Consider the following 14,450-nt stretch of genomic DNA (forward strand, 5'->3'; position numbering starts at 1 on the left):
ACCTTCAGATTTATACTTATTACCATTTACAGGTATGTAATTGAAGAACATTTTAGGGTTAGTTTTACTGTGTCCAGTTTGGCTGCTTTTATTCGTCTTTTATTTATTATTATTTATTATTTATTTTCCTTATAGGTTTTTTTAATGTTTCATTGGTACTCTCCTGTTTTAGTGATTGAAATGCTTTATTTTTGTTATGTCTTGCTTCCTTTACATTTCTATTTGTCCACATAGTTTTTTGCTTGTTACTTACCCTTTCATTCCCATAAGACAGGGGAGGGGAACCTACGGCCTCAGGGATCTTTTCATGTGGCGCCCGGCCCCCTGACAGAACATAATGTGAAAATGCTAAGGACCAGTTCCATTATGGAAGCAGTCATTAGCATTCAGGAGGCACAGTAAGGTGAAAACACCACTGCACTAGCTGTCCTCACCTTCCTTGGTCTTCTTCAAGCCCTGCACTGTGTCTTGACACATACAGCATCAGGACATGTAGACACACACTATGACCTGACACTGTGCGCTGCCAGGTCACAGTGAATCTCCCAAGAGGCATGTCTGATCTGAGCTGGAGAGGTAAGTTTATGTATTTATTTATTTTAAATGTCTGATCTGAGGCTAATGAAGGATGGGGGGGGTCTGATCTGAGGCTGGGGGGGGGGGTCTAATCTGAGGCTAGGGGTCTGATCTGAGGCTGGGGGTCTGATTTGTGGCTGGGGAAGGTCTGATGGGGGCTGATCTTAGGCTGAGGGCCTATTGCGGATATGATTTGAGGCTGGGGGTCTGATGGGGCTGATCTGAGGCTGGGGAGGGTCTGTTGAGAGCTGATCTGAGGCTGGGGCGTCTGATGGGGCTGATTTGAAGCTAGGGGGTCTGATGGGGTCTGATCTGAGTGGATACACAGCTGCAACTGTGTATGCTGCTTTGTGACTCATCCTGTGATACACACGTATCGGATAGAACTACACACTTTCTTTTTGGATTATTCTTATCTGGCCATAGGCCACTGCTGGACAAGTGTTCATTTAATCAGAGGATCCTATTAGGAAGGACATTACTCTACACTAGGACGCACCTTCAAGGGATACTGACAATCACCTACAGATTGTCGTCCCCAGTGTCAATTGATTTGCGGTCTTATTCTCTTATATATTGTTATATATACATTGTGTTATATTTCCACAGGTTTTATCACTTTTTATTTGCAATTATTATATGGTCTTAATTTTATGTCTGAATTTTATATGTGAATAAATCAAATTCCTGATTGATCCCACATATTTGAGTGCCAGCCTTATATTTGCTTTACAATTCAACTTTTGACTGATAGGGTGATCAGTCTTTGGGCTAGAGCACCAGTTCCGTTTGGAGAGAGGTGGTGAGCTATCCACTGTTTGTACTCAATAAAAAGAACATACTAGCGCCACCAACAGCAGAAACCACCATAAAATATCCTAAACAGAGCCCCCATCCCGTGCCCCGCCCAGCCAGACGTAAGAGCAGAATCTCCTTGATTCCCAACAAGCAAACTTACAAATGACCTCCTTTCCCAAACTCCAACAAGCTGCTTCTGTAGCCACCCCTATCCGAATAGAATGGCCCGTATTATCCCTGGGATCCACCCCCAACAACAACAACGTTCGAAGAAAAACCGCTACAAACTGAAAACGAAACAAACACCTCCTGTCTGTGTGAACCAACAACTGTGAACTCGCCCAATGCCCAACAACCCCATAATCCGCTAAACACTTCACTGGATGCATATCAAAACCTGGAACAGAAAAAAGAACCACTGGGACTTCCGGTTCTGGCGCCGACATGAGCGGACACACAGTGTAAAGCTCCGTGATCCCGAGCTCTAATTACTAATTGCTCCCTGACATACTGGCCTTGTAAAAGTGCAGGGTCTGGGCACACCAACGACCTCTTCCAACCCTGTACTTTATGGACCGGTTTCTGGTCAGTATGGACAGCAAAATGAAGGGGCAGCAAAAGATGACTAAGGCTACCGCTGAGAAACGCAGCATGGCGGCTCCCCCCTCCCTATTCACGCCAGTTGAATCTCCTCATTTACCACCAGAGGATGGGTTGATGAATGGTGATGATCCGAATTCAGAGATCACAGTGGACTACAAAAGGCTGGCATTGGAAGTGGCAGCCAGAATACTACCGGACTTACAAGAGTTATTGTCATCCACAGTATCAGAATCGCTGTCACAGCTTCAACGGGAGCTCACAGAACATAGTCAAAGAATAACCACATCAGAATGTAGAATAAGCTCCCTAGAAGATAGTTATCTACAACTCCAGGCTACGCATGCAAAGCTACTCCAGGATAACAAGAGACTGGGGAAAAAATTTATGACTTTGAGAATCGTTCCAGGTGCAACAACTTGCGCCTGGTGGGAGTTCCTGAATCCATACCTATGCAAGATTTCCTGACCATATGTGAAAAAGATCTACTGCTGTATGCAAAGTGGAAAGAGCCCATAGAATAGGCCTGCCACTAATGACCCCACCACAACGCGATGTAACTGAACCTGCACTTCATCAGAGACCAAGACAAGTCATTATGCGATACCTGGGCTTCTCTGAGAAAACTTCCATACTTAGGGCCTACAAACGGCGCAAGTCCCCACTGAAGATAAGGGGATACCGGATGCTTCTATTTGAGGATTTCTCTGCAGAGGTGACCAGGAGGAGACGAGGATTTTCCTCTGCTCATCTGCTTAGAGTTGTATCGCTCACAAACCAAATTCACACTGCTATATCCTGCAATTCTGAAAGTTGTTGACGCTGCTGGCTCAACTACTCTATTCCATGTTCTGCAAAAGGCAAAGCAAGCTCTGCCAGATGGTGTAATCGGCTGCACAAGCCGTACGGATACAGATCATAAGAGACGTAGATATCATCAAGGAAGGGAATAACAGACGGACTCTGCTAGAGATGGAGAACGACAGGATCAGATAGAACAGAAGAAAAATCCAACATCTCAAGCAAATGCTTGAACTTTCAACTCACTGACTCTGGGGTTTATAATATTGCTTGGTGGGATAGGTATTAAATGGGGGTCAAAGACAAAAATTTGGGGGGATTATATGAAAAAACAGGAAAGTAAAAAATAAAAAAAAGTCTAAATACCAATTCAAAAGTACAATTTTTGAAATGCCTTTTTGACAATTTATATAAATACAAAATAGAGCGGGATAGTCAGGAGCGTTATAGATATGTGTGTTCTTGGGGAAGGATAGGAGCCCATGTCGGAAAAAAAGTGAGGTCCGAGTCAAATGTTTATGATGTTAATATAATTTTTAGTTCAATGTATTCTGTTGAAATGTTATAAGGGGGAGTTATATATATCTCGGATTAATCATACGCTTAAAATTTGTGGAAAAGCTTGTAGGTCAGCTACTACGTGTCACAACGTGGTACCTTGACAAGGATCATTTCATGGAATGTCAAGGGACTAAAGTTCCCACATAAAAAATTGATAGTGCTGAAGCACCTCAAACGCTTGAAAGCAGACATTGCCTTGCTCCAGGAAACACACCTGCCTGAGTCAGATTTTGTTTCGAATGCAGAAATTGTGGGTGGGTGGAATTCAGGGCTCGCCTTCTCTGGGTTCAAAAGGGGGAGTGCTGATACTACTACATAAGAAATTAATGCACACTGTGAAGTCAATCACACAGGACCAACAGGTCCAGGAGGTTGGTACATTTGATCCTCAAGTCTCCATCAGAGGCAATGAGCATTTATAATGTTTATGGGCCAAACGACACTAACACTGGTTTCTTTGGAGACCTGAGAGACCGGATACACAGAGACTCGGTTTTATTGCAAATAATAGCAGGAGATATGAACGCGGTGATGTCCCATGAAGAAGACAGATGTAGTAACACAAACAGTCAAATATTACCTAGATTCAGAGATAAAATACTGATGAAACTGTCGGCGGAAACAGGATTACGAGATGTGTGGCGTAGCTTCCACCTGGAAGGACGAGAATTCACACATTTCTCAGTAGCACATAATTCATGGTCATGCCTTGATTACTTTTTAGTAAATGAGAGAGTTCTTCAGAGAACTATAGATATAAACATAGGGGACCATGCTCCAGTGATCCTGGAAATTGCTTACAGCATTCCAAAAGGGACAGATTTTCTGTGGAGATTCCCATCAGATCTAGCTATGAATGAAAACTTTACAGAAATGCTAAACCATTGGTAGATAAAATATGGAGAGGCAAACGCCCAGATTACTGACCCGAATTTATTTTGGAGAACAGGGAAAGCTGTGTTGAGAGTGAAAATATTAGCATACATAAGAAATGTAAGAAAAAAGACCCTTACGAAATTAACAACTTTAACTGACACTGTTAGGGACTCTTATACCAACTTTACACTTCACCCCTCACCACATACTAAACAAAAATGGATAGATTCAAACACAGAACCTGATGAATGGCTTAGATGAAAGGAGTAGGTAGATGGAACAAAAAGGGAAGCTCAATTATTCAATTTTGGAAATAAGTCACGCAGACTTCTAGCTAACCTAGTAAAAGGGTCTAAGCCACCTTCTCTGATATCATCACTCAAGAACACACAGGGAATTACATGTCATCAACCGGTAGAAATAGTGGAGATTTTGAGAGACTTCTATGAAAATTTATATAAGTCATCTCCAGGAGGCTTTATCTCAGGGAAAACTTGTCTAAAAAATATCCCCTTTCCAAAAATAACACTAGAAGATTTAGAATTACTAAATCAACCTATTACTCGTGAAGAAATTCAGAAAATAATAAGTCAATCAAAAAATAGGAAAGCCCCAGGTCCGATGGATATACAAATGAATTCAACAAGGGACTTGCACCTAAGATTACGAAAACACTCACGGAGGTATACAATCTCGTATTGAAGGGACAACCCATACCACCGGACATGAATACAGCATACATTAAAGTCCTCCCTAAAGCAGGTAGAGCGAGTACCCTGGCATCCTCTTATCGTCCAATCTCTTTGATAGATAATGACATGAAATATCTCTCAAAGATAATGGCGGACAGACTATCTATATTTTTACCCAAATTGATTTCAAGTCATCAAACAGGATTCATACAAGGTAGATCAGCTGTTTATAATATTCGTAAGGTTCTGACAATACTAGACAAGATAAAAATAAACCCACATCTGCACCCTAATCCTGCGCTCCTAACAATCAATGCTGAAAAAGCATTCAACAATGTAAACCGGCTATGAATAAACGAAGTATTGGATGCCATGGGATTTCAGGGTCAATTTAGAAAGTATATTAACTCCCTTTATAGCTCTCCACTGGCAAGAGTTTCCATCCCTGGTTTCATTTCCCAACCTTTCAGTCTGGAAAAAGGCACCAGACAGGGTTGCCCCCTCTCACCTTTATTATTTAACATAGCGCAAGAACCCCACTATCCCCCACTATTTTCGAAAATAATATCTGAACTTAAATCTTGGTCAAACTTACCTATCTCATTTATGGACAGTTGCCACTTAGTGAAAATGATGAGTTTTGGCAAATTACTAGATCCCATGCAAATCCTCCCTATATTACTGAAATGTAGCACTCACGGGGGCTTTCCACTCTTTTTTATATGGCGACCCAAAAGATGCAGAATAGCACTACATACATTAACCAGACATAAAAATGATGGTGGTGTCGGGTTCCCAGATATCACACAATATAATGTGGCTAGTCTGGTAAGACATTGCCTAGACTGGATAATTGGGTCTTCATATTATTCAGTGACACCAATTGAAGAGGAATTAGCTAGACCATGGAGCTTAAATGCTGTTCTGCACACTAAATATTCGTTCCTACCTTATACAATTAAACACAGTCTACTACTTCAAGATACGATAGCTACGTGGAAGGTATTTAGGAAGAAATTTAATCTTCCTGCCATAATATCCCCAAAAATTACATTATGGAATCACCCAGAGTTTCAGGCATCTTCACTAAACAAACAATTTCCCCACCGGCCAGAGAGAGGCATAACGGAGGTTAGCCATATGTGGAACTTAATAGAAAAAAGATGGTATACATTTCAGAAATTGCAAGTATTCCAGATTCCAATAGATTATTTTCTGGCCTATCACCAGATTAGGGCTTTTCTTTGCAACAGAGTACTAGATCTATCCAGGGAATTCTCAGTAGACCCTTTAGAAAATTTTGTAAAATCTGCAGATGTTACACACCTTAGCGTCTATATACACTCACCTAAAGAATTATTAGGAACACCTGTTCTATTTCTCATTAATGCGATTATCTAGTCAACCAATCACATGGCAGTTGCTTCAATGCATGTAGGGTTGTTGTCCTGGTCTAGACAATCTCCTGAACTTCAAACTGAATGTCAGAATGGGAAAGAGGTGATTTAAGCAATTTTGAGCGTGGCATGGTTGTTGGTGCCAGACGGGCCGGTCTGAGTATGTCACAATCTGCTCAGTTACTGGGATTTTCACACACAACCATTTCTAGGGTTTACAAAGAATGGTGTGAAAAGGGAAAAACATCCAGTATGTGGCAGACCTGTGGGCGAAAATGCCTTGTTGATGCTAGAGGTCAGAGGAGAATGGGCCGACTGATTCAAGCTGATAGAAGAGCAACGTTGACTGAAATAACCACTCGTTACAACCGAGGTATGCAGCAAAGCATTTGTGAAGCCACAACACGCACAACCTTGAGGCGGATGGGCTACAACAGCAGAAGACCCCACCGGGTACCACTCATCTCCACTACAAATAGGAAAAAGAGGCTACAATTTGCACGAGCTCACCAAAATTGGACTGTTGAAGACTGGAAAAATGTTGCCTGGTCTGATGAGTCTCTATTTCTGTTGAGACATTCAAATGGTAGAGACTGAATTTGGCGTAAACAGAATGAGAACATGTATCCATCATGTCTTGTTACCACTGTGCAGGCTGGTGGTGGTGGTGTAATGGTGTGGGGGATGTTTTCTGGGCACACTTTAGGCCCCTTAGTGCCAATTGGCCATCGTTTAAATGCCACGGGCTACCTGAGCATTGTTTCTGACCATGTCCCTCCCTTCATGACCACCATGTACCCATCCTCTGATGGCTACTTCCAGCAGGACAATGCACCATGTCACAAAGCTCGAATCATTTCAAATTGGTTTCTTGAACATGACAATGAGTTCACTGTACTAAAATTTACAAATGGCCACTATGACCAATGAATGTCTCTTGATTGACACGTGTTACTTATTTTTGTAACTAAAATTTAACATTTATTAGTATAAATGTAAAATTATCTCCTAGAACTAACTAACTTGATTAAAACTTTCAGCTTGATGCACTGCCGCTAGTAGACTAATAATTACAGTGGATTAGACTTGGACTTCACTATACACTGCCTGGCTCTCTTTTGTATCTACACAGAACGCTCAGCTCTCTATTTATGTGCTCACTGTTCATTTCACAGTGAGCTGCCTTTGAGTTGTGTGAAGCCTGTCTATAATCCACTCTTCTCTTATTATAATATCAGTACATTAATAGTGGAGCGGCGCTCTAGCTGGCTAAAAATGACATTGATCACACTCTGGCCCCCGACATGTTTCGCCAAGCTCGTTGGCGTCTTCAGGGGTATGGGCAGCAGTCATAAGACGCCAACGAGCTTGGCGAAACATGTCGGGGGGCAGAGTGTGATCGATGTCATTTTTACCCAGCTAGAGCGCCGCTCCACTATTAATGTGTTGATATTATAATAAGAGAAGAGTGGATTATAGACAGGCTTCACACAACTCAAAGGCAGCTCACTGTGAAATGAACAGTGAGCACATAAATAGAGTGCTGAGCATTCTGTGTAGATACAAAAGAGAGTGCCAGGCATTTTTAATCAAGTTAGTTAGTTCTAGGAGATAATTTTATATTTATACTAATAAATGTTAAATTTTAGTTACAAAAATAAGAAACACGTGTCAATCAAGAGACATTCATTGGTCATAGTGGCCATTTGTAAATAATAAAATTTAGGAGTCTCAACACGTGTTAGTGGGTCCAATGTAAATAAAACACTGTACTAAAATGGCCCCCACAGTCACCAGATCTCAACCCAATAGAGCATCTTTGGGATGTGGTGGAACAGGAGCTTCGTGCCCTTGGATGTGCATCCCTCAAATCGCCATCAACTGCAAGATGCTATCTTATCAATATGGGCAAACATTTCTAAAGAAAGCTATCAGCACCTTTTTGAATCGATGCCATGTAGAATTAAGGCAGTTCTGAAGGCAAAAGGGGGTCCAACACCGTATTAGTATGGTGTTCCTAATAATTTTTTAGGTGAGTGTATATGGTCATGAGAGATATCGATGCCAAAAAAGGAGATGTTTCCCTATTAAAGACATGGCTTAGGGACTTCCCTGAATTAGATCTTCCAGAACAACTATTGAAGGGGTGGGCCCTCGTGCGGAAAAGTGTGAGTAGTGAAATATGGGGAGAGTCACAATTTAGGATAATCCATAGGGCCATATATGGTTTCCGACTTCCTAAAAATCAGGCAGATATTAAGGGAGATAGAATCACACATTGTCCTAAATACAAAATGCCAAACACCGATATCACCCACGGCCTTTGTCCCTGTCAGAGGGTACAAACCTTCTGGCAATCTCTAATAACCGAGATAGACAAACACAGCAAATTGAAAATTCCAATGGATCCCGAGACCTTACTATTTCATGTGGATAGATCCACTGATGCCGTTAAAATTCCGGAAGCATTTCATGTCATGATCTTGGCTGCTAAAAGATGCCTCCTAACTTGTTGGCTCCAGATGGACCTGCCTACGATTATGAATGTTGTCCAGCAAACAACCAAGTGTTTGAAAATGGACCGTTTAGAAACAGAAAAACACCGATCTAAATTAACAGCAATGTTCTTTGGGAAATGGAAACCATACATATTGGCCTTTTTTTTAATGAGGTGGAAATATCGGAAACCATTGGACCCTTCATATATACTGAATGGTACAATAAATTAGATATGTCAGATCCATGGTATAAAATACATAGAAAATAATAGCACAAACTAAGAATGTAAACAAAACAACAGATACAAGCTTGATGAGTAAGGCTACTTTCACACTGGCGTTTCTGGGTCCGCTTGTGAGATCCGTGTCAGGGCTCTCACAAGCGGCCCAAAACGGATCAGTTCAGCCCCAATGCATTCTGAATAGATAAGGATCTGTTTAGAATGCATGAATTTGGCTGCGTTTGGTCTCCGTTCCGCTTTTTAGACGGTCACTAAAACGCAGCTTGCAGCGTTCTGGTGTCCGTCTGACGATGCAGAGCCAAATGGATCTGTCCTGATTACAATGTAAGTCAATGGGGACAGATCTGTTCACTAACACAATATGGTGCAATTGAAAACTGATCTGTTCCCCATTGACTATGAATGTAAGTCATGACCGTTCCGTTTTGACATAGACTTTTTTTTTATGAATATGGCAAACGGATCCGTTATGAACGGATACAAGTGTTTGCATTATCGGTGCGGATCTGTCTGTGCAGATACAAGAAGGATCCGCACCAAACGCAAGTGTGAAAGTAGCTTAAGTCAATTTATTTCAACTGTGTGGTTTAACAAAACTAAGAATTGTTATTTCTGAGATAAAGTTGGGTTGGGGGTTGGGGGAGAGGGGAATTTTTTTCTTGAAACAAAATATAAAACCAAAACTATGATCATGTATACTTTGCTATATGGAAAATGCTGTTATACATTCTTCTGTAACATGTACATTTTCTTATTGTTTCTGATCTGGAAACATATACACCCGAACGTATACACCGCCATCCTTTTAATGCATGTGCCACTAAAAACGATTTTGTGGCATCAGGCAACCCACGCAACTTAAAACCGAATGCCAGACCCACCACACACCTATTCAGCTTTGCCACAAGCCACGCCTCATCCTTACAATTTCAACAAAACAGCAACAATGGCACTTCTAAATCCTCCCCTGACACCCCCAACTTATCGTACCAAACCTCCCAGTGATGCCAAGCTGAAGCATACGCCTCCCAAGTACCTGGTGCCAAAGATAACTTAATCAAATTAGCTACCGTTCTTCCAGAAGGTCTCAAAGAAAACTCGGTCACGCCAAACCCTTGTCGTCTGCCTCCGGCGCCAGTTGCCTGAACTGCTCCCCCTGAAAATGAGAAAGGGCATCAGCAATGCAATTTTGAACACCTAGTACATGCACTGCCACCACCTAAGCATTCAATGACAAACAAGCCAACACTCAATGCTGTAACAATCAAACAACCGGCGGGGACGTAGCGGACAAACTATTAATTGCTTGCATCACACCCAAATTGTCACAGTGAAAATGCACTTTTCTGTCCTGGAAAAGATCCCCCCAAAGAGCCACCACCACCACCAAAATTGGGAATAATTCCAATAATGACAAATTCCTCACACAATCCCTGGAAACCCATTGCTCAGGCCAGCGTTCTGCACACCACTGACCCTGACAATACACCCCAAACCCACTCCTCCAGCCATATCAGAATATATCTCGAAGTCCAAAAAATCCACTACTTCTGTTATAACCAGTGTGCGGCCGTTAAAAGAATCCAAAAATGAAGCCCAAACCTTCAAGTGATAGGGGGAAGCCACACCCGCAGTAGCCACTGCCAGACTTCTGCCAAAAATTCTACCCATTGGCTTATTGCGCCAGGCAAAATTAAGCTTACCCAAAAGAGACTGCAACTCTCGCAGCCGAATCTTCCTACTCTGACCCACCCTGGCTACTTCCCGCCGCAACCCCAACAACTTGTCCTCTGGCAAACGACACTCCATCTTAACCGTATCGATGACAATACCTAAAAAACGAAGTTCCGTGACTGGTCCCACCGCTTTTTTCTGCCGCTAAAGGAACCCCGAAACCTGCAAACACTGCAACAATAACGAACAGACCCCCGAACCAGGAGGGCCCAAACACAAAAAATCGTCCTAATAATGGATGATGGACTGGCAACCTGAAACGTCAATCACCACCCACTCCAGAAACGTACTAAAAGTTTCAAAGTATGCACACGACAGCGAACACCCCATAGGAAGGCACCGGTCCACAAAATAACTCCTATCCCAGTAACAACCCAACAAATGAATACTCTCTAAATGCAGTGAAAGCAAGCGAAACGCCGCTTCTACATCCACTTTCCCCAATAATGCCCCAGTCGCCGAACCCATTCCACTGCCACATCAAATGAAGTATAGACCACAGAACAAAGCTCTGGATCGATACCATCATTGACTGACGTGCCACGCGGGAATGATAAATGGTGAATGAGCCGAAATGTATTCGGCTCTTTTTTAGGCACTACACCGAGTGGTGATACCCTTAAATCTGATTAAGGGGGAACTGCAAACAGACCTGCCATCCTACCCAACTGCTTTTACAATTTATCAGTAATCACCCCAGGATATTCCCTCGCTGGCGGCAAATTCCTGATGCCCAAAACTGCACCCGACGGAACAAACGGGATGCGAAAACCAAATTGAAAACCCTCCCGCAACAACAACGCCGACTCCTGATCAGGATATCTGTTTAGAAATGGTTCCATCCTTTCCAGTTGCACCAGCGTCACCCCCTTTTGTAGCGGCATCTCCCCCTCTTTGCATTGCCCCTTTAAAACACCAACTCGCCCCATGATTGCCCCCACAGGAGGAGCATTCGTGTTTGAATTTGCACTTAGTTCCAAACATGCATCCCCCCTCGTTAAACAAGAAGCGCAATCCTTTTGCTGATGCTGCAGCAAAACTGGACTGGCTCGATCACCCAGCCTGACCTGACCCTCCAGCGTCCCCCCGGAAGGACTGCCCAGAACTTACAGGTGCCGTCACCTTGAGGCATAAAGCAATATCCTTATGGTCCCACCTGATATTCGGGCACACTGCCTTCCGTTGCCTAAATTGCTTTTCATAACTCAACCAGGCTTGCCCCCCATAAACCCGATACGCCTCCCCATTAGCATGTAAATAACAGAACAGAGCTGAACAATTCTCCGGCGCCTTCTCCCTCACCACGGTAGCAAAAAATAGTAAATGGCTGGAGCCAATTAGAAAAGGTGCCCGGAATCAAAGAATACCGCCTCTTTTCTTCCTCCTCTTTCTTACTGTCATACTTCTTTGCCCTATTCAAATTAAAACTCTCAAGGGGGAGCAGTGAAAATATATCTATGTACTCACCTTTCCAAACTCGCTCCCTCACCTCTTGCCTTAGATGCACCTCCAACAGTCCCTCAAAACAAACATACACCTCACCTCTTGCTACGTCATCCACCTGTGGACACTCCTCCACAGAGCCTCCCGCTTGCTTGTGTACCGACACAGAATCCCTTACTGCCATAACTCTAGAACTCCCCGACCCGCCACAATAGACCCCCCCCCCAACACTTCCAGACACTGCGTCGTCCCGCCATCTTCTCTGCTCGCCACTGTTGAACTCTCAGGGGATCCGGTGATCTCTCTTGATGGACGCTGGGCAGACCTCACATGGGAAGAAGATCCACTGCTGGAAACTGCCACCCAGGAACTTGGGATACTGAAGACTACCCTCCCGCAAATGAACAGAAGGGGGCACTGAAGAGCATCTGGCACACATCGCGCAGTGCAGGCAGCCACGTGCTGCCCATTCTCCCCACAGGATTCTCCAAGATGGCCCCTTGCATCCCTACTGCCACCTGCATGAACACAGGCAACAGCAGCGCATGCACCTTAGCAGCCCCCCGCAAACTATGCACTTGCCCTTGGAGCCACTTAGGACCCTGTGGCACCGCTGCCGCCCTCAACTGCTCGAGGATAACGTCCAATTCAGCCATGCAGAAGGTAGGTGGCAAAATGTAGCAGAGCTAAATAGGTTTGCTGCCTTCTCCTATAAAATGGCCCCCTTTCTTCCCCCAGAGCCCCCTTTTAAAGGCATGACCCTCTCCCTCAATTTACTAACCACCACCCCCCACAACTTAAACTTCCCAATTTGCATTCCTGCTTCCCTGAACCACCCCCCGTCATGCCGGTCTCCCCCTAAGGCTACGCCTCCAGTCCAGCATCACTTGATTTGCCACCTCATCTATCTCATTTATTAGTATATTTTCTGTGAACTCAGGTATATTAGGTGGCTTATAATAAACTCCTATTTGTATTTTATTATTGTTTTTGGCGCCATGTATCTCTACCCACAGTGACTCCACATGTGCATGTCCCTGACTTATATCTTCCCGGAGTGTGGGCTTTAGACAGGACTTTACATAAAGGCAGACCCCTCCCCCTCTCCGGTTTTGACAATCTTTTCTAAACAGACTGTGACCCTGTACGTTAACCCCCCCAGTCATAGCTATCCTCCAGCCATGTTTCAGTTATTTCCACTGTTATAGTCCTCCTCACACATCACTAATTCCAGTTCACCAGTTTTATTAGTCAGGCTTCTGGCATTAGTATACATACAATTAAATGGTTTATGTATATTTTTTTTTTACCCAAAAATGTCTTTATGAACTGTTCTAGTCCCTCCTTCCATTCCTCCCTCAGTTTCATTACCTTGCCCCAGGTCTCTATTTGCACTCCTATCCTACTCTTCCCCTCCTATGATTTAATTAACCCCCCCATCCCCAGTCCCTAATTTAAACACTCCTCCCACCTTTTAGCCATCTTATCCCCCAACACAGCTGCCCCTTCCCCACTGAGGTGCAGCCCATCCCTACGATGGAGCCTGTAGCTGACAGACAAGTCAGCCCAGTTCTCCAGGAACCCAAACCCCTCCTTCCTACACCAGTTTTTGAGCCACCTGTTAACCTCTGTAATTTCCCGCTGCCTTTTTGTGTGGCTTGTTGTGCAGGTAGTATTTTGGAAAATACTACCTTTGAGGGGCTTGCCCTGAGCTTGTGACCTAAATATCTAAAATCATTTTTAAGGACGTTCCACCTACCTCTAACTTTCTGATTAGTTCCAGTGTGGACCATGACTGCTGAATCTTCACCAGCCCCTCCCAGTAACCTATCAACCCGATCCACGATTTGTCAAACTGGCAGAGGAAGTGTCTTGCTGCAGCAGTGCTCTCCCTGAACTAACATCCCCCTCATCTGTCATCTTTGCAAACCTGTTGGGGTGTGTTAGATCAGGGTTAGCCTCCCTGGCACTCTTCCTCTACCCCACTTTCTGTTACCCAGCTAGCTACCTCACTTTCCTGAGCCTCCTCGCTACCACCCTCCCCCACATCTAACCCATAGAGTGCTTCTTCGGTGAGCAGCAAACTCTTTTCCAAATTGACAACACTTCTCAGTGTCGAAATTTGTTTGTTTAGATATAGGATGTTTGACAGAGTTGACATTTTCATTGTTACTATTTTGTGGTACATAGTATTTTTGTGAGGTGACCAAAAAATGGCTGTTCTGGCACCAT

The sequence above is a fragment of the Bufo gargarizans genome, chromosome 3, assembly GCF_014858855.1.
Source record: "Bufo gargarizans isolate SCDJY-AF-19 chromosome 3, ASM1485885v1, whole genome shotgun sequence".
NCBI classification, from domain to species: domain Eukaryota; kingdom Metazoa; phylum Chordata; class Amphibia; order Anura; family Bufonidae; genus Bufo; species Bufo gargarizans.